The sequence below is a fragment of the Hemiscyllium ocellatum genome, chromosome 30, assembly GCF_020745735.1.
Source record: "Hemiscyllium ocellatum isolate sHemOce1 chromosome 30, sHemOce1.pat.X.cur, whole genome shotgun sequence".
Taxonomy (NCBI): domain Eukaryota; kingdom Metazoa; phylum Chordata; class Chondrichthyes; order Orectolobiformes; family Hemiscylliidae; genus Hemiscyllium; species Hemiscyllium ocellatum.
In genome coordinates, this window is record NC_083430.1 from 13,473,351 (window position 1) to 13,495,254 (window position 21,904).

Consider the following 21,904-nt stretch of genomic DNA (forward strand, 5'->3'; position numbering starts at 1 on the left):
GGAAAGTTCAAAGGAGATGTGGGGGCAAGTGTTTACACAGAGTGTGGTATGAGTCTGGAACACACCTCCAGGGGTGGTGATGGAGGCAGATACAATAGGAGCATTTAAGGGACTTTTATATAAGTCATGAATATGCAAAGAATAGAGGGATATGGACCAAGGACAGACAGAAAAGGTTAGTCTAATTTGGCATCATGCTTGGTACAGCATTGTGGACCAAAGAGCCCATTCCTATACTATAGTGTTCTATGTTCTATGTTAATTGTTGGGCTTTTATTGTCAATCAACTCTCTGCACAAACCATATTTATGTCCCTTAGCTTCTGTAACTTCAACAACATAAGATCCTCTTTTAGTACAGGGATAGTAACCAGACCACTGGGCCAAATGGCCTCAGTGAAAGTTCCACCTCTCATTGAGGTGAGACATGTCCAAATAGGTCAATTTAAAAGTAACATCCACAAGTGGAGGCTGTATATCTCACATTTGGACATTCACCTGCACAGCATTCACTCATGTGATATTTGTCACAATAAGTGTCTGAATAACTTGTCCTTCACACATCTTAATGGGACTACTTCAAACTCAGATTTACAGCAATCAAGCTAAAATTATTCATCATTGTTTCAAATCAGATAACAAATGCACTGACTAACAAATCTCATTTACTTCAACATAACATAAATTCTTCTTCAAATAAAAATAGTAAATATACTGTTCTACACTAGCATTAGTGTATTTACTAATGTCAAATCTGTATAGCCAGACCATCTTCAGTGCATAGGCAGATCCCTCAACTTACCTGTCCCTCACTGTTAGTCCTTATTAGTTAACCTATAAATTGTGAGTCTCTTATTCTCTCATTCCCTTTCCCCCGTGAGATTAGGTGATCTTGATCCCTCCCTCTGTCCAGTGAAAGCTCAGTAGCATTGCCAATTACATTTACTTTCATGCCTGCCTCCTTGAAACTTGCTTCATGCATATGTTAGCAGGTTTCAAACGCCCAAGTCATCACTAAAAATTGAGAAAAATTTTGCAATCGCTAGAATTGTGAAACAAGATCAGGAAAAGCTGCAAATGCTCGACAGGTCAAGTTGTCTCCATGGGGTTAACTTACAGATTAACATCTTATGTGCGGTATCTCCATCATAATCCTGAAGCTTCTGAGTGCTTTTCTCAGAGCTCACTGAAACTATTTCCGACTCTCTCAGTTTTCATGGGTAATGGCGTTAATGACTGTTCATTAACCTGTCGATCCCCTACTTATCTCACTGGCTATGAGGAAGAACGTAATCTTTTGTGAATTTATTTCTTCAGGAAGGGTATGCCAGCTAACTACACTGTCTGAGCTCTCCTCAAGGTCGCTGCTACCATCCTTCGACCCAACCCATCCATGCTGACCAGAAATCCGAAATTAATCTAGTCCCATTTGGCCCAAATCCCTCCATCCAGGTGTATTTTAAATGTTGTTATTGTACCATCCTCTATCACTTTCTCTAGCAGCTCATTTCAAAAGTGCAAAACCTCTGCATGAAAACTTTGCCCCGTAGGTCCCATTTAAATAATTCCTCTCTCACCTTAAATATCTGCCCTCTCTAGTTTTGGACTGACCTACCCTGGGAGAAAGATCTTGGCTATCCATGTCACTCATGGTTTTATAAACCTCTATATATAAAGTCACTCCTCAAACTTCAGTGCTCCAGGGAAAACAGCCCCAGTCTTCCCTGTAGCTCAGAACCTCCAACCCTGGCAACATCCTTGTAAAGCCTTTCTGAGCCCTTCCAAATTTAAAAACATCTTTCCTACAGCAGGAAGACCAGAACTGAATGCAGTATTCCAAACGTGGCCTAACCAATGTCCTGTATAGCCACAACATGACCTCACAGCTCCTTTACTCAATGCACTGACCAATACAGAGAACTTCTTCATTGGCCTGTTTATCTGCGACTCCATTTTTCAAAAACAATGAACCTGCACTCCGAGCTCTCTTTGTTTGGCAACAATCCTCAGGCCTCCTCAGGCAGTAAGTGCATAAGTCCTGCTCGGATTTGCCTTACCACAATATAACACATCACATTTATTTAAATTAAACTCCCTCTGCCACTCAAATTGCAGGAAACATCAAGACCTGCTTGGTCTGATATGGTGGAGGAAAACCACTTTCTGGTCTAACTAGAAGAGTGTCTTGCAGTTAACAAGATATAGAGTCATAGAGTCATAGAGATGTACAGCATGGAAACAGGCCCTTTGGTCCAACCCGTCCATGCCGACCAGATATCCCAAACCAATCTAGTCCCACCTGCCAGCACCTGGCCCATATCCCTCCAAACCCGTCCTATTCATATACCCATCCAAATGCCTCTTAAATGCTGCAATTGTACCAGCCTCCATCATTTCCTCTGGCAGCTCATTCCATACACATACCACCCTCTGCGTGAAAAAATTGCCGCTTAGATCTCTTTTATATCTTTCCCCTCTCACCCTAAACCTATATCCTCACGTTCTGGACTCCCCAACCCCAGGGAAAAAGACTTTGTCTATTTATCCTATCCATGCCCTCCATGATTTTGTAAATCTTTATAAGGTCACCCCTCAGCCTCCGAAGCTCCAGGGAAAACAGGCCCAGCCTGTTCAGCCTCTCCCTGTAGCTCAAATCTTCCAACTCTGGCAACATCTTTGTAAGTCTTTTCTGAACCCTTTCAAGTTTCACAACATCTTTCTGATAGAAAGGAGACCAGAATTGCATGCAATATTCGAACAGTGGCTGTACAGCCACAAAATGACCTCCCAACTCCTGTGCTCAATACGTTGACCAATAAAGGAAAGCATACCAAACGCCTTCTTCACTATCCTATCTACTAGAGACTCCACTTTCAAGGAGCTATGAACCTGTACTCCAAGGTCTTTTTGTTCAGCAACACTCCCGAGGACCTTACCATTAAGTGTATAAGTCCTGCTAAGATTTGCTTTCCCAAACTGCAGCACCTCGCATTTATCTGAATTAAACTCCATCTGCCACTTCTCAGCCCATTGGCCCATCTGGTCCAGATCCTGTTGTAATGTGAGGTAATCCTCTTCGCTGTCCACTACACCTCCAATTTTGGTGTCATCTGCAAACTTACAAACCGTACCTCTTATGCTTGCATCCAAATCATTTATGTAAATGACAAAAAGTAGAGGACCCAGCACCGATCCTTGTGGCACTCCACTGGTCACATGCCTCCAGTCTGAAAAACAACCCTCCACCACCACCCTCTGTCTTCTACCTTTGAGCCAGTTCTGTATCCAAATGGCTAGTTCTCCCTGTATTCCATGAGATCTAACCTTGCTAACCAGTCTCCCATGGGGAATCTTATCGAACACCTTACTAAAGTCCATATAGATCACATCTACCACTCTGCTGTCATCAATCCTCTTTGTTACTTCTTCAAAAAACTCAATCAAGTTTGTGAGACATGATTTCCCATGCACAATGCCATGTTGACTATCCCAAATCAGTCCTTGCCTTTCCAAATACATGTACATCCTGTCCTTCATAGTTTAGTGCAAGTTAGCAACTGGTTCCAGGTTACATTGATCTTGTAGACATCGTTACAGAAATCTTGAGGAGAATCAGGTGTTATGTCTCACTTTAAAAGTGTCAAAGCTACTCCATCTACAACTCCATATGTATCATTGTAGTGAGTAGTAGAAATGGCAATTCTCAGCATCAACTCTTTCAGACCCACAGGCTTTTTGTTAATTTACTAGGTATAATTTCCCCCATCTCCCCTAAATTTGTGCCTTTACAAACTCTGGTATTGTAGAGATTTCACTATTCTTCAGGAATTTCTCTGACTGGACTTGAACAATCATTTGCTGGGTTGGAAAGCACTACATTTGATTCATTTCCAGACACTGAGATCTGTAAAAACCTGAAGACATGGGACTAGAGGTAGGCCATTCGGCTCATCACTGCCACCATTCAAAGAAATCGCAGCTGATTTGATAATCCTCAATTCCAATTCCCTGCCTTTTTCCCACCATCCTTGATTTCTTTACTGATTAAACATCTGTCTATCCTGGCCTTGAATATACATAACAAAATAGCATAAATGATAAAGAATTCCATAGATTCATTTTCATCTGAGAGAAAAAATTCCTCCTTATCTCTGAGTTAAATATGAGACTCCTTATTCTGAGATTATGCCCTTTGGTCCTAATCTCTCCCACAAGAGGAAGTAACCTTTCTGCATTTAACCTGTCAAGTTTTCTAAGAATCTGATATGTTTTAATAAGGTTGCCTCTCATTCTTTTATATTCTAATGAGTACAAACCCAATCTCTCCTCATGAAATAGCCATTCCTGGTGAACCTTCTTTGGAATACCTCTAATGTCTGTAAATCCTTCCTTAGATAACAGATACAAAACTGTCTGTAGTATTCCAGCTGTCCATTTAAATTGGTAATAGTTTCATATTTGGGAATTTCTTCACAGAGGGCATGTTTTCTGCTGGAAGAAGCAATGCTTTATTTCCAATTTCTTAAACCATTGGATATCAGTCATTCTCTCTCATTGACGGTTTCCATGGCATTGTCTGCACCACAATCTCGACCTGTGTCAGCAGGCTGTCATCCTTGCCTGCAGATTTGTCTTGGAGCATTAGATAGTTTACTTTGACATATTGATTGGTTGAGAGTGTCTCATATTCCTTCAGAGATTGCATAATTGGTAAAAATGAAATGTTCACTTTCTCAGTTCTGCTACCTTGGGGATTGATCTAATCTGGTGTGATCTCCGCTACAGTTTGCAAGGACTCTTCCTGGGAAACATAGAATGTTAAATATTCTGTTTGAAACCATCTTAACTGAATTACTTCAGCATCTAATGTCTTATGTGACTCTGTCCTAGCTATTAGGTTTCCAAGCTTGCTGCATGCCAAGATATAGCAGATATGAACTTATCAATTAGCTCAAGTGATTTTTTTAATGCTTGCTTTTCCTTGCAATTCATAAAATCTTTAAAGTGTGGAAGCAGGGCATTCAGGCAATGAGGTCCACATTGCCTCTCTGAAGAGCATCTCACCCAGACCCATCCTCCTACCTTATCCCTGTAACCTTGCATTTCCCAAACTAATCCACCAAGTCTACACATCCCTGAATGCAATGGGTAATTTAGCATGGCCAATCTACCTAACCTGCATAATTTTAGACTGTGAGATTAAATGAAAGCACTCAGAGGAAACCTATGCAGAGACGAGGAGAACGTGCAAACTCCACACAGACTGAAGGTTGGAATTGAACCCAGGTCCCTGAGTCTGTGAGGCAGCAGTGCCAACCACTGAGGCATTCACAGATTTTTGCAGTCTAAACACTCATCAGTGTTAATAGTGATGGGAAACGTTTGTATCAATCCAGTTTTATAACAGATTCTCATCTTGTTGACAGTATATAACAAATATGTTCCAACGACAATCTAATATGAACTGATTTGTTTATTATTTAGGTTTCATTAGGAGTTGAGGAGACCCAACAAAATGTTCGATTGTCTGTCTTCAACCAACTGTTCCTCAGCTATCTGTTTCTTAGTTTCCTGTTCTTTAACTTTCCATAGTATATTTCCTTCACCATTTGAAGAAGATTGAGGTTAAGACATGCATTCCTATTCAAGAGTAAATGTTATTGACTGTAATGTGTGTCCAGGGTGTCTATTATTTGATGTGCCATAAAATACAGTTGCTGGCAGCATATGTTTAATTATTATGTTTCCTGGACCAAGGAGCTGCACTTTTGTTGGGTGTAGACAGTGTTTTCTTAAGATTCACTGTAAATAGTATAGCAACACTAGCTCAACGTCAAACATGAAATTCATGAGATGATGATTGACATAAATATCCAGAGGCAAAATATAAGGTCTGGATCATCTAATTTTTTTGAAGAAGATTTTAGTTTTCTGAAGAACACTTTAGCTTTCTTCTATTGTTGACTTCTATGTCATTAATGCTATTGCACGGATCACTGTTTGATTTCTTGCTTTTCTTAAACTGTTGTTATTCTGTATCTCGGAAATTATTCTGCAAAATTTCCCAATTACACGTTCTATTTGGTCTCTCTCTGAAATGAAGGTACTCTGACAGAATTACTCTGATGCCATGTCTTCCGAATGCAATTACATATTTTGCTTGCTTGTATGACTTTTATTTTTTTCAGCAATTACTTTTGTGCAGCTCTATGGTGTTGTACTAATGGGATTTCGTCTATTTATAGCTAGAAGAGAAGATTTGTGTATTTTCATATCAAAATGGGTGATTCCCATTTTTTTTCATGGCTTCATTGTATGAATCCTGTCATCTGCCACTTTAACAAACAATTCCCATTTTTGCAGAATGATTCCCACAATTTGCAGTTTAAATAGAACATAGGACATAGAACAGTACAGCACAGTACAGGCCCTTTGGTCCTTGCTGTTGTGCAGAACTATTATCCAACTCTAAAATCAAACTAACCTACATACACTTTGTTTTACTATCATCCATGTGCCTATCTAAGAGTCATGTAAATGTCCCTAATGTATCTGACTCTATTACCACTGGTGACAGTGAATTCTACGCACTCACTACCCTCTGTGTAAACAATTGATCTCTGACAACTCCTCTAAACCTTCCTCCAATCACCTTATAATTATGCCCCCGTGTGATAACCATTTCTGCCCTGGGAAATAGTCTCTGACTATTCACTCTATCTCTGCCTCTCATCATCTTGTACACCTCTATCAAGCCACATCTCACCCTTCTTCACTCCAATGAGAAAAACCTGAGCTCCCTCAACCTTTCTTCATAAGCCACGCCCTCCAGTCCAGGCTGCATCCTGGTAAATCTCCTCTGCACCCTCTCTAAAGCTTCCATATCCTTCCTATAATGAGGTAACCAGAACTGAACACAATATTCCAAGTGTGTTCTAACCAGGGCTCTATAGAGCTGCAGCATAATCTCACATGTCTTAAAATCAATCTCCTTGCTAATGAAAGCCAACACACCATACACTTTCTTAACAAATCTATCAACTTAGGTGGCAACTTTGAGGAATCTATGGACATGGACCCCAAGTGCCCTCTGTTTTTCCACATTGTCAAGAACCCTACCTTTAATCCTGTAATCTGCATTCAACTTTAACCTTCTAAAATGAATCACTTCACATTTTTCCAAGTTGAACTCCATCTGCCATTTATCAGCCCAGTTCTGCATCCTGTCAATGTTCTGTTGCAACCTACAACAGCCCTCCACACTATCAATCACTATACCAATCCACCAAACTTATTAACCCACCCTTCCACTTCCGCATTCAAGTCATGTATAAAAATCACAAAGAGCAGGAGCCCCACACAAATCCCTGCGCAACACCACTGGTCATCGAGCTCCAGGCTAAGTACTTTTCATCTACTACAACACTTTGTTGTCTATGGGCCAGCCAATTCTGTATCCAATAACCAAATTTCCCTGTATCCCATGTCTCCTTACTTTCTGAGTAGGCTGACCATGGGGAACCTGATCAAACGCCGTGCTAAGATCTATGTACACCACATCCACTGCTCTACTTTCATCACATCATTTTGTCACATGCACAAAGAATTCAATAAGGTTTGTGAGGCATGACCTACCCCTCACAAAGCCATGCTGACCAACTCTAATCAAACTATGGTTTTCCAAGTAATCATAAATCTTGTATCTCAGAATCCTCTCTAATAATTAGCCCACCATAGATGTAAGACTGACTGGTCTGTAATTCCCAGGATCTCTATTACTTTTCTTGAACAAGGGAATAATATTTGCCATCCTTCAATCATCTGGCACTACTTCAGTGGACAGTGAGGATCATCGCCAAATGTATACCAATCTCTTCCCTCACTTCCTGTGGTAACCTCGGGTATATCCTGTCTGCCCCAGGGGACTTATCCATTCTTATGTTTTTCAAAACTTTCAGCACATTCGCCTTCTTAACATCAACCTGTTTGAGCATATCAGTCTGTTTCATGCTGTCCTCACAAGAGACAAGGTCCCTCTCACAAGTGAATACTGAAAGAAAGTATTTCATTAAGGACCTCCCCTTTCTCCTCTGACTTCAGGTGCAGGTTTCCTACACTATCCCTAATCAGCTCTACCCTCACTCTGGCCATGTTCTGTTCTTCACGTAAGTATAGAATGTTTTAGGGTTTTCCTTAATCCTACCCACCAAAGCTTTCCCATGCCCTTCTTCTAGCTCTCCTAGGTCCATTCTTCAGTTCCTTCCTGGCTACCTTGTAACCCTCTAGACCCCTATCTGATCCTTGCCTCATCAACGTTAAGTAAGCTTACATCTTCCTCGTGATGAGATGTTCCACATCCCTTGTCACTCAAGGCTCATTTGCCCTACCATCCCTTCCAGCACTATCAACAAGAGCTGCCTAAACAAACTCCACATTTCTGTCATGCATGTTCCTGAGAACATCTGTTCCCAATTTAAGCACTCCAGTTCCTGCCTAATAGCATTGTAATTCCCCCTCCTCCAATTAAATACTTTCCCATACCATCTGCTCCTATCCCTCTCCATGACTGTAGTAAATAAATGAGTTCTATCTTTATTACAGCTCTCACAGAGAACTCATATCTATTCCCAAGCTTGAATGCACTCTTCCAAACTTTCTGTCCTCTTAGAACAAGTCTGGACTGGTGTTTAATCTGGGAGAAAGTGAGGACGGCAGATGCTGGAGGTCAGAGTCAAGAGTATGACACTGGAAAAGCACAGCATCCGAGGAGCAGGGGAATCGATGTTTCAGGCAAGAGTCCTTCATCAGGAATGAGGCTTGTGAGCCTATGGGGTGGAGAGATAAATGGGAGGGGGTGGTTGGGGCTGGGGTTTTGGGGGGTAGCTGAGAGTTAGGTAAGTGGACGGATATGGGGGTGAAGGTGATAGGTTGAAGAGGAGGGTGGAGCAGATGAGTTGGAAGGAGGATAGACAGGTAGGACACGTCATGAGGTTGATGTTGAGTTGGAAGGTTGGAACTGGAATACAGTGGGGGCAGGGGAAATGAGGAAACTGGTGAAATCCACATTTATGTCATGGGGTTGGAGGGTCCTGAGGTGGAAGGCATTCTTTCTCCAGACGTCGGGTGATTAGGGAGTGGTGATGGAGGAGGCCCAGGACCTGCATGTCTTCAGTGGAGTGGGTGGGGGAGCTGAAGTGTTCAGCCATGGATCAGTGGGGTTGATTGGCGCAGGTGTCCTGGAAATGTTCTCTGAAGCCTCTGCGAATAGGCGTCCTGTCTCCCCAGTGTAGAGGAGACCGCATCGGGAGCACCAGATACAGTAAATGACATGTGGAAGTGCAGGTGAAACATTGATGGAAGTGGAAGGCTCCTTTGGGACCTTAGACAGAGGTGAGGGGGAAGGTGTGGGTGCAGGTTTTGCAATTCATGCGGTGACAGGGGAAGGTGCCAGGAGGGGAGGGTCGATTGTTTGGGGGCGTGGACCTGACAAGTGAGTAGCGGAGTGAGCGGTCTTTCCGGAAAGCGGATAGGGGTGGGGAAGGAAATATATCTCTGGTGGTGGGGTCAGTTGTAGTTGGCAGAAATAGCGGAGGATGATGCGATGTATATGGAGGTTGATGGGGTGAAAGGTGAGGACCAGGGGGGTTCTGTCCTTGTTGTGGCTGGAAGGGTGGGGTTCGAAGGTGGAGGTGTGGGAAGTGAATGAGATGCGCTGAAGGGCATTATCGACTACATGGGAGGGGAAATTGCAGTGTTTGAACAAGGAGGCCATCTAGTGTGTTTTATAGTGGAACTGGTCCTCCTGGGAGCAGATGAGATGGAGGCAGAGGAATTGGGAATAAGGGACAGCATTTTTAAAGGTGGCAGGGTGGGAGGAGGTGTAATTCAGGTAGCTGTAGGAGTCGGTGGGTTTAAAGACAATGTCAGTGATGAGTCAGTCACCATTGATGGAGATAGAGAGGTCCAGGAAGGGGAGGGAGGTGTCTGAGATTTTCCAGATAAACTTAAGGTCGTGGTGGAATGTGTTGGTGAAGTTGATGAACCGTTCAACCTCCTCGTAGGAGCAGGAGATGGCCCCAGTACAGTCTTCAATGTAGCAGAGGAAAAGGTGGTGAATGATGCCAGTGTTGCTGCAGAAGATGGGCTGTTAAATGTAGCCAACAAAGAGACAGGCACAGCTGGGGTCCATGTGGGTGCCATGACTACCCCTTTGGTCTGGAGGAAGTGGGAGGATTCAAAGGAGAAATTACTGAGGGTGAGGACCAGTTCAGCCAAAAGAATGAGAATGTCAGTGGAGGGATACTGGTGGGGATGTCAGGAGATAAGAAACAGGGAGAGCTTGGAAGCCCTGGTCATGGTGGGTGGAGGTTTATAGGGACTGGATGTCCATGGTGAAGATGAGGCCAGGGGAACAAAAGTCTTGGAGAAGGAAGAGGGTGTGGGTGTATCCCAAACGTATGTGAGGAGTTCCTGGACAAGGAGGAATAGAACAGTATTTAGGTATGTGGAGATGAGTTCAATAGGGCAGGAGTAGGCTGAGACGATGGGTTGGCCGGGATAGTCAGGCTTGTGAATCTTGGTTAGGAGGTAGAACTGGATAGCGCAGGGTTCCCAAGCCTTGAGTTTGGAAGTTATGGGAGATCCCCTGAGATGATGAGGTTGAGTACTGTCTGGGAGATGATGGTTTGGTGATGGGAGGTGGGGTCATGGTCAAGTGGGTGGTAGGAAGTTGTGTCTTCAAGTTGGCGCCTGCCTTCTGCAGTGTACAGGCCAGTGAGCCAATCTACCACTGCAACTCCTTGTCTGCTGGTTTGATGGTGAGGTTGGGATTGGAGTGAAGGGAGTGGAGGGCTGCGCCTTGTGAAGGTGAGAGGTTGGAGTGGGGGAGGGGGGGTGGACAGGTTGAGGTGGTCAATGTCCCGGTGGCAGTTGGAAATAAATTGATCGAGTGTGGGTAACAAACCAGCAAGGGGTGTCCAGGAGGATGGGGTGTGTTGGAGGTGAGCGAAGGGGTCCTCGGAAGGTGGGCGGGAGTCCTGATTGAAAAGGTAAGCACGGAGGCAGAGGCAGCGGAAGAAGTGTTCGATGCCGCAACGCTTGTTGGATTCGTTGATCCAGGAGTGGGAGGGGGTGAAGGTAAGGCCTTTGTTGATGATGGAATGTTCGTCTTCAGTGAGGGAGACATCAAGGGGGATGGTGAAAACCCGGCAGGACTGGGAGCTAGGACGTGGTGTAGGGCTGGAGCTGGGACTGGGGGGGTGGAGACTGTCACTGGAGTGGAAGTGGTAGTAGAGCGACCGAGGGTGATGTCATTTACGGAAGTGATGCTCACCCGGGGTATCGGGGAGGGGCAGAGGTGGTGACTGGGATCTACAGGGGAGGAAATGGCACGATGCATGTCGTGGGCGTTTCTATCAGCAGAGTTCAGGTGAGTGGCGTCACTGGGGGCGGAAGTGATGCTCTGGTTAGGCCTTATGTTGGTTTTGGCAGTGGTGGATCTTATGGTGGCCGCGGTAGTGTTGTCTGGCTGGATCCACCCTCCTCTCCAACCTATCACCAATACTCCTACCTCTATCTATGTATCGCACTCTCAGCTTTCCACCCCCAGCCCACCCTGCTCCCAGTTATCTCTCCACCCCCTCAGCTCTCAAGCCTGGTGTTTAATTTGCCCAACAGTATTATTGTAATTACTGGGTTTGCGATGTCTCCATGTCGGCATTTTGGAATTAATATGTCTTTCAGGTTGCTCTTCATTTCCATTTCTCTAGCCATGCCTCATGGTGCCTACTTCCCATGACAGGAATGCTCAACCTGAGCTGTCAGTAATGATCTAGCTTCTCACTTCTCTAGCCTGGATTGCTGTGCTGTTTTAAACTTTCCTTTAGCTCACCAGAGATTTTAAACTTTACCCATGTAGCCTCCAATGTTTGGTCACTCATTGCTAATCTCTGACTGAAGACCACTCTCACAGTTGATGAAGGGTTTTCCTGATGAAGGGCTTTTGCCCAAAATGTCAATTTTTCTGCTCCTCGGATGCTGCCTGACCTACTGTGCTTTTCCAGCACCACTCTGATCTTGTCTCTGATCTCTCGCATCTGTAGTCCTCACTTTCACCTACCATTCCCACAGGTGTCAGCATTGGCCTATATTTGCATTTTGGATTTTGTCTCAATTCACCAGGTTTGTGTGCTACACTCTGCCCAGTGCCATCACAAAAGTTAAAGAGTTTAAACAGTATGCAAAGTGCCCCAATTTACCTAATATTCAGTCCAGACTGAAATAAAGCACAAACTAAGTGTTTACCCTGAACAAGGTTAATTATTTATTATCAGTAATCAGATTCTAGTTACAGGTAAACAGATATAAATTATTAGCATGTAATTCTGCTGATTAAAATTTATAAATACTTCCTTACATACAGACAAAGAAGTTAATAGGTTATGGAGAGAGGGACAAAACTGGAAAGACAGTTCTGTAATCTTTGTTACCAGCTGTTATTAATGAGATAATACTTGCAGCTTTTCTGCTGGCATGTGCTTCAGTTGTCTTTTTCTGAGTTTTTTCCACTGGCTGGTGAGAGACATAAGATGGCTCATAAACTTATAAAATGTTCTTAATCTAAAAATTCTAACCCCAACTCTATCACATACAAAAATCTGGTGCAGGAATGTTAAACTGTCTTTCTTCAGGTTTACAGTGAGTTTTGACTGCAGAGAACAGAGAGACTGCTCCTGAGTTGGAAAGAACTGAACGCTTCTCTCTCTCTCTTTGTAACTTCCTCCCAGTGCCGAGCTGTGGAGTTACATGAGCACAAATCAGTTGGTAGGCTAAAAGGTCTCTGTCTTTGTTAACTGTTCACCAGGCATAGACCAATCAACTTCTTGTTTACAGCAAAAGCTGCATTAGTACACCTCTTTGGTGTCATGCCATCTGCAACGCAAACATTAATTAGTGCTTTTTCAAACAGTTGTTCACCAGTTGCAATGGGTGTCATGTTACTTGCTTTCAAATTTGTAAAGTTAAAAATCACACAACACCAAGTTATAGTCCAACAGGTTTATTTGGAAACACTAGCTTTTGGAGCACTGCTCCTTCCATCAGGTGGTTGTCACCCAGTCCAACACCAACGTCTCCAACTCATGACTTCAAATCTGTAGCCATCCTTTTAAATTTTTTTTAGTGACACATTCTCGTTTCAAACCTTCATTTTTGTAACACAAAATGTAAAGACATGATCCCTATAAGTGTGATGAAAAAAATGCCTTTAAGAGGGATTTGTTCTGTCCTGTCTCTCTTGAAGAGAGGTCTCGCAAACCTGGTGTTGAGGTGTCTGCTCTGTGAAAAGCCAAGTAAACAGCTTTGGGTTTCTTTCTCAATTAGACAAAAGAAGCATGAGTGAGCCGAGTTAGGCTCACACAGACCCAGAGCTTTGATTTTGCCTTCAGTTGTTAAAACTGGGGTTTTGGAGTTGAAGCTGCTCGGCACAGCTCTCTCTCTCTCTCTCTCTCTCACACACACACACACACACACACACACACACGCACACTCTCTCTCTCTCTCTCTCTCACACACACACACACACACACACACACACACACACACACACACACGCACACTCTCTCTCTCTCTCTCTCTCTCTCTGTGCTGCAGGATTCATTCTTATGGTTTTTCCTTTTCTCCTGATCTGGAGGAGATAGCATGTGAGCAAATCTATTTTGCTGAATTTGGCTTTGCCAAGGATGTGTTTATCAGATGCTGTTATATTGAAACAGTTGATGAGCAGTAGTTATATAATATATTATTTTGTTAAGTGTTTCAGTAGAGTTAAAGTTATGCCCATTTTTTTAATCGTATTTTAACTATGGTATAAGAATAAAGTGTGTTTATTGAGAGCATAATAGTTCGATCAATCAAATCACATCTGGAACGCAGCACCTTATGCTTGCCTTTAAATAAGATAAAAGTTAAAGTCTAGGCTATCTCCTTGATATATTTTGTTTGAGGGAGTTTGGTCTGGTCCTTAACATCAGACACTAATTCTCATTTTCAGAAAATTGTCAACTCTTCTGTTGCATTGACACTCTTACCAGGTCTGAAATGCCTTTAATATTCTCTAGAGTGTGCTTCCTTTTCTAAGGGTTGTTTCTTCTGTAGGCTTCTAAAAGCTTCAGCTCTTTCCTGCTGCTGCATGAGCCAACAATTTAAAACTGAGTCTGAGGATCTCACCACCACTGCTCAGTCCAATTGAATCCATAGTACTATGGACCATGCTGTATGGCGATACCAACTCACTATGCTGCATGAGCTGCTGGCAATGCTGATGGTGGCTGCTCTACCTTCTTTAGGTGTAGGAAACTAAAGGGTCTATTTGGTTTATGTTTGATAGACAAAATACATTTCCTGGTCTAAATAGAACGCTGCTTTGTAGTTAATGGGCTAAATTTATGACGTTGTCAATTCTGGTCTCCATGTTAAAGGAAAGATGTTGTTAAACTTGAAAGGGCTCAGTAAAGATGTGCAATGATGTTGCTAGAGTTGGAGGGTTTGAGCTATAGGGAGAGGCTGAATAGGCTGGGGTTATTATCTGTGGAGAATTGGAGGCTGAGGGGTGACCTTACAAAATCATAAGGGGTATGGATAGGATGAATAATCAAGATATTTTTTCCTGGTTAGGGGAGCCCAAAACAAGAGGGCAGATGTTTAAGGTGAGGGAAAAATTTAAAAGGCACCTAAGGAGCAACATTTTCACACAGAAGGTGGTGCTTGCATGGAATGAGCTGCCAGAGGAAGTGGTGGAGCCTGATACAATTATAACATTTAAAAGGCATCTGGATGGGTATATGAATAGGAAGGATTTTGAAGAGTAAGGGCCAAATGCTGGCAAATGAGATTAGATTAATTTAGGATATCTGGTTGGCTTGGACAAGTTGGACCGGAAGGTATGTTTCTGTGCTATACAACTCTGAGACTCTAGTTATAATGAGATGCTAGATATTATTACAGACTCTTGGAGGAGCACCAGATGGTTGGTCTTAACTCTCTTGACATCCTAAGCTGCTGTGCCCACAAGTCCACATGCCATCATCACAGTGGATGGTACATATGGCACACCTCAGTATTAAATCTTTCATACCCACATGCAACTATTTTGATTCAAAAAACATTTTAACACAAATGCTTCCAATTACTTTCAGTGGAAAATGGGTTGTTGGCCCCCAACAGCAATTGAATAAAGTATACAAAACCTGTTAATTTATAAATATTTGATAATGCACAGTGGTCCATCAACAATCGCCCCTTTATAATAACAGATGAAATACAATTTGTGATGAGATTCCTGTTGGTAGCACAGATGGTGGGGTGGTTGGCACAAGGCATCAGTTTTGTCCCTGTTCCACTTGGGAGCTGTGAGTTTGAGTAAGGATGTTGACAGGATTCTTCCAGTTCCCCAATATAACCAACAGAAACACCCATTTCTCATGGTTAGGTTGGCATGGACGGGCGTCGTCAGGTTGGTGCAGGATCAGGCTGAAGCTGGTAGGAGGTTGCAATGTTCTGTTGGCCTACTGCCTGAGGATCCTGGCTAACAATTGCTGTACTCATTTTTAAAATCTCTATACCTTGACCCAAATACAAATTGCTCTCCATGCATTTGGAAGCTGCATTTGTCAGAGGGATTCAGATGCAGCAAATTTTGTTACACACTTGAAAAAAAAATGTTCAGTAGGTTCCAGGTAAAAGGATGCACAAATTATGACAGAAAAGCTTGTCAGAAAAGCAAAGCTCATTGTCTGCAACAATAAAAAGGGCTTAGAATTGATTAGAATTTAATCGAGCAGTCTAATGTTGAAATCCAAGCCCATTTAGATGTAAATTTTGTGCAATTGACTGCGCGGATCCACTATCATTAATGCATTCACTGCACTCTATAACTTGGGAAGTCACTTAATACAGACTGAACATCTGTCTGTGTACATCTGCAGCTGTGATCCCATTTACTTTACTATGATCTTACCCTGACTGCCACTACTGGCACCTCATGGTACCAGCCAGAATGTGGTTCAATGTATCTTGCTTGAGATAGTTTGCTGCCACTAATTGTACTTTGTCTTTATATTGTCTAGGGCTTATCTAATGATTAGTGCTGGTGGATACATCACTGTCGAGTCATTACAGAGGAGCATTGCTCTTAGTTAACAAAATGGTTCATTGTTTGACCTGTAACGTACAACTACATTACAAGTCAGTCCTAATCATTAGGACTCTCAGAACTTTAGAGTATATCTTTGCATACTACAAACATCAAAGTCGAATGCATTATTTCTACTGTGTACAATATCTATAGAATGAATGGAGTCAATGCAAAGTTAATGTTAACTCTTTCAGAACTGACTTGCCCAGAATCCTGGACTGTGCTGAGTGAATCAATCTCAGAATGGCATTGAGGATGGTGAAACTATTGTTTGAAAAATTTCTGGATGAAAGGAGAACAATTAACTGGACATGCCCCCTCCCCCGCCCACGATTTTCTTATCTTTAGGCCAACCCATTTCTCCTCTTCACTTGAAGAACCATCTTAATTCATGACTGGGATAAATGGGGTGCAAGGTGGATTGTCAGCTCAAACATCTTGTTGATGCCAGAAGATTGTGGGAAGAGGGTTTCAGAATTTCACGATACTTTGCTCGAAAAATTGCTTCTATTTTTAACAACCCGGCCCCTCTGTTCTCAAGTCCAATACCAGATGGAATTATTCCTGTTCATTTGTCCTATAATATTTGTATTATTTTAAAAATCTCAATTAGATCATCCCTCACCCTTTAAAGCTAAACAAAATGCAAGCTGACTTTGTGCAATCTGTCTTACCAATAAAACAGAATTACAGATTTATTGTGGTGTAGAAGGCCATTTGGTCCACGATGCTTGCATTAGCTCCATTATCTAGTCTTCACTATAACCTAGTACCAATCTCCTCCTTTTCCCAATATCCCTGCATACTGCTATTATCTAAAAAACAACTTAGCATGAAACACTTTATCATTCAGATGAGAATATGTTTTACCCTTCAAAGTCAATGCGCCTTTGCTGAGATGCAGTGTCCAGAAATGAGTGCAATAGTCAAGGTGGGTCTGAGTCTGAATACTGAATCATAACTTCCATTGAATTGTATTTGCTAACCCCTTGTGCTAATGACTCATCTTCTATTCACTGTTTGCTTACTTCTTACCTACTCAGTAGTTTAAGTGACATGTATCCATAGGTGGTCTTGTTTTTCTATGTTAAAAATCACACAACACCAGGTTATAGTCCAACAGGTTTAATTGGAAGCACACTGGCTTTCAGAGCGTCGCTCCTTCATCAGGTGATAATGGAGGGCTCAGTCTTAACACACAGAATTTATAGCAAAACTTTACAGTGTAATGTAACTGAAATTATACATTGAAAAATTGATTGTCTGTTAAGCCTTTCATCTGTTAGAATACCATGATAGTTTCACTTCTTTCATGTGTAAATCACAAAACCATTTTTTTAAAAATTGCATTCTCGGGTTAGCTGTTAACAATAGTGATAGCTAGACAATATGTTGAAGGTGTTAACCCCCTGTGTTCTATGTCTATGCCATGATGTTTAGATTGATTTTAATCTAAAAAGTGAGATAACAGAGATTTACATGAGCAAAGTACAATGTAATTCTGCAAGTACAAATTCACCCACAAAATATATATGTGCATGTGGGTCTTTGTCTGTGTGTGTGTGTCTGTCTGGGTTGGGGGTTGTGAGTGTGAGAAAGTGTATGTGCGTGTGTGGAGTGAGTGCAGAGTGTCTTAAGTCTGTGAGGGGGTGCATGTGTTAGTGTGGGAGTGTGTGTGTCTGTAAGGGTGTGTGTGGGTGTCTGTGTGTATGTGTGTCCGTGTGTATGTGTGTATGGGAGTGCCTGTGTGTGTGAGAGAGAGTGTGTGTGTAGGAGTGTCTGTGTGTGTGTATAGTGCAATGGTGGTCACCCGTAATGTGACATGAACCCAAGGTCCAAGTTGAGGCCCTCCCTATGGGTACCGAACTTAGCTATCAGCCTCTGCTCGCCAACTTTTCGCTGCTGCCTGTCCCGAAGTCCACCTTAGAGGATGATCACCCAAAGGACCGAGGTCGAATGTCCTGGACCACTGAAGTGTTCCCCAACTGGGAGGGAACCCTCCTGTCTGTTGATTGTTGTGCAGTGCCCATTCATCCGTTGTCGTAGCCTCTGCTCGGTTTCCCCAATGTACCATGCCTCCGGGCATACTTGCCTGAAACATATAAGATAGACAACGTTGGCTGAGTCACATGAGTACCTGCCACGTACAAGGTGGGAGGTGTCCCCACGCGTAATGGTGGTATCTATGTCCACACTCCGACACGTCTTGCAGCGCCTACCGTGATAGGGTTGTATGGAGTTGTCCTGAGAGCCGGGCAGCTTGCTATGAACAATGATCTGTTTGAGATTTGGCGGTTGTTTGAAGGCAAGTTGTGGAGGTGTGGGGAAGATCTTGGTGAGGTGCTCATCCTCACTGATAATGTGTTGCAGGTCACGAACAAAATGGCGCAGTTTTTCAGCTCCTGGGAAGTACTGAACAACGAACCTGTCGGTTGCAACACAAGGAGGTCAGGTTTTTCTATAGTTGCAAAACCCATTTAGAAAACATTTCAACTTCATCACTCTTGCATCGCAAATTGATGACGTCACAGTTGGCTATACAACTGCTTTCCTTGATTTAACTTGTTACTTGCCTTGTAGTATTCTTGCCCTCTGAGTCACCAAAACTTAGGGTTAATACATCTGTGCATTACTGAGGGACCGCTCACTGCTGGAGGTGCTGCTTTTCAGATGAGACATTAGGGTGAGACCCTATTTGTTTGAGTGGATATCTAGAATTCCATGCGAATATTTTGAAGAAGAGTTGAAGAGTTGTATCCCAATGCCTTGACCAACGTTTCTCAACTTATCGTTCCTCAACCCTGCACAACCCACTTCTTCCTCCTTCCTAAAATTCACAGCCGATCTGTCTTGGCAGACCCATCTTTTCAGCATATTTCTTCCCTACTCAGCTTGCTTCTATCTTCACTCTGTGTTGTCCCCCTTGTTCAGACTCTCCCTGCTAACATTCATGATCCTTTTGATACTTTATGTCAGTTACGCAAGGTCCAGTTTTCTGGTCGTTGTCACCTCCTCTTCACCATGGGTGTGCGATCCCTCTGCAAATCCATCCTCCAACAGGATGGTCTCCTGCTTCATCCTGGGAAGGAGCACTGAACAGGCCCCATCGACCACCATCCGCCTTCACCTGGCTGAGCTTGTTTTCACTTTGAACAACTTTCCCCTTAAAGCATCTGGTTTTCTCCACAAAAGTGCGCTTATGTGTATCCACATGAGTCCCAGCTATGCCTGTCCTTTGTGGGGTATGCGGTTCATTCCTTATTCCATACCTCTTCTGGCTTTAGTCACAACTTTTCCATAAAAATGTAAGACCATAAGGAATAGGAGCAGGAGTAGGCCATTCAGCCCCTTGAGCCTGCTCAACCATTCAGTAGAATCATATCTCAGTTGACATTCCTCAACTCCACTTTTCTGGCCTCTTCCCATAACCTTTAATTCTCCTACTGACCAAGAATCTATCAATCTCAGCCTTATATAATTAGAACGACTCTGCCCCCACATCACTCTGTGACAAATGGTTCCAGAGATTCACAGCCCACTGAGAGAAGACATTCCTCTTCACCTCTGTCTTAAATTGGTTCCCTTTTACACTGAGACTATGCCCTTTGCTCCTGGATTCTTCCATGAGGTGAAACATCCTCCCAGCGTTTACCCTGTCAAGCCTTTTAAGGACTCTTAAATATTTCAATGAGATTCCCACTCATTCTTCTAAATGACAGTGAATAGAGTTCCAAGCTGCTTAATCTTGGTTCGTAAGACAATCCCTCGATACCGGGAATTAGCTTTGTGAACCTTCTCTCAGCTGTCTCCAACGAAATTATGTCATTCCTTCAATAAGGGGACCAAAACTGCTCACAGTACTTCAGATGTGGTCTCACCAGCACTTTGCATAGTTACCGTTAGTCTCTCCTACTCTTATACTCTAATCTACGTAATATAAAAGCTGATGTTCCATTAGCCTTCCTGATTCCTGCTTGACAGGTGGGGGGATTTCCAGGATATCGATGCAGCGACTCTGAAGGTACAATAATGTATTTCCAACTCAGGATGGTGAATGGCTTGGAGAAAGATGTGTAGCTGGTGGCGTTCCCACGTTTCTGCTGCCCTTGTCCTTCCAGGTGGTACTGGTTATGGGTTTGTAATGTGTTGGCTAAGCAATTTTGAATAAGTTCTGTTGTGCATACTATGAACAGCAAATTATTGAAATTTATAGTTAAGAGCAGAGTAACTGAGCACTTGGAGTAATTTAAGCTGCCAGTATTGATTTGTGTGTTATGTATACTAAACCAACTAAAATTGTTTTGAGAGAGTAACTAATGTCATCGACAATAGAACATTTATGGATAAAATTGATTGGGATTTCCAGAAGGTGTTCAATAAAGTTCCACTTCAGAAATTGGAAGTTATAATCAATACATGGGAATAGAGGCAAATTATTGATCTAGATATGAGCTACGTTAGATGATAGAAAACATTTTGGGATCACTCATTATGATGTGCTTCTGCGTTGGAATCAGAAGCTCCAAGATGTGATGGCTGAAAAAGTTTATAATGTGACAAAACATGTTGGATATAAACCTACACATTCTCTAAGGCAGATGATGAAAGGGGAGAGATTCTTGTCATCCATGTGATGGAAGGAAAATGGGAACCTTTACCATCAATGTCCATAGCTCCAGGGTAGAACATGCATATCAAAGTTACAGCATCTTGGATTCCCTCACTGGTTGGCAACATTTATTATTTCCTGCTTCCACTAGGAGGCAAGAGGCTCTTTTCTTTTTAATAGGCAACCCCTTATAAATTTGTGATGGCAATCAGAAATGTATAGAGCAAAGAATCATGGAGAAAGACCTGTGTCTTTAGTCAATCATATTGTCCCATTACTAAGTAATTCACTGGAGCAGAATACATTTTCAACAGTGTGATAACTGCTTTACTTTGTCTCTCGCAGTCTGTCAGTAGCACTGGCTGGAAGTAAGGCTGCAGTAACCATTCTTATCAGCGAGAAGAGTTGCTCACAAATGGGATAGGTTTCGCTGCTAAGATTTAATTCAGAAGTCACATGACACCAGCCCTGCTCCGAAAGCTAGTGCTTCCAAATAAAACTGTTGGACCAGTCCAACACCGGAACCTCCACATCAAGATCAAAGTCAAAACAGCTTTAATTCAAAGCAGATTTAGAGCCAATTACAATGCAGTGCTAAATAATACATTGCCTTGAGAACAAAGCCCGTCTAGAATTAATTTTTGTTATGCTTTGTGGGGAGGAATCACTTTTTTAAACTTTTCAATGCCTTTTGATGTGTGTAATGCATGTTACTGAAAGCCTTTGTCAGTAGAACTTATGGGGCACATAAATCTTGTCAGGAAGTAATTTGTAGGTTGTAATCTAATAGACTTTTAGATGGGTTGCAAGTAAAATATTGGAATGGCCAGGAGTGATTACAAGCTGTAATCTAATCAAATGTTTGAATGATGGCAAGAAGTGTGAAAGTGATTTACAATTGCCATCCAGACAGAGACTCATTATATCGAAATCAGTCCCCTATGATCATTACTTTTAGTAACTTATACATTGTGAGATTTTCCTCCCTTCATTGGTCTAGAATCACACCAACATTGAAAGCTGAGAGAAGACAGATAAATTATGAAATAGCAGTTAGTTAATACCAAGCCTGAGTATTAAAAATGCATTGTTCAAGATGGAAAA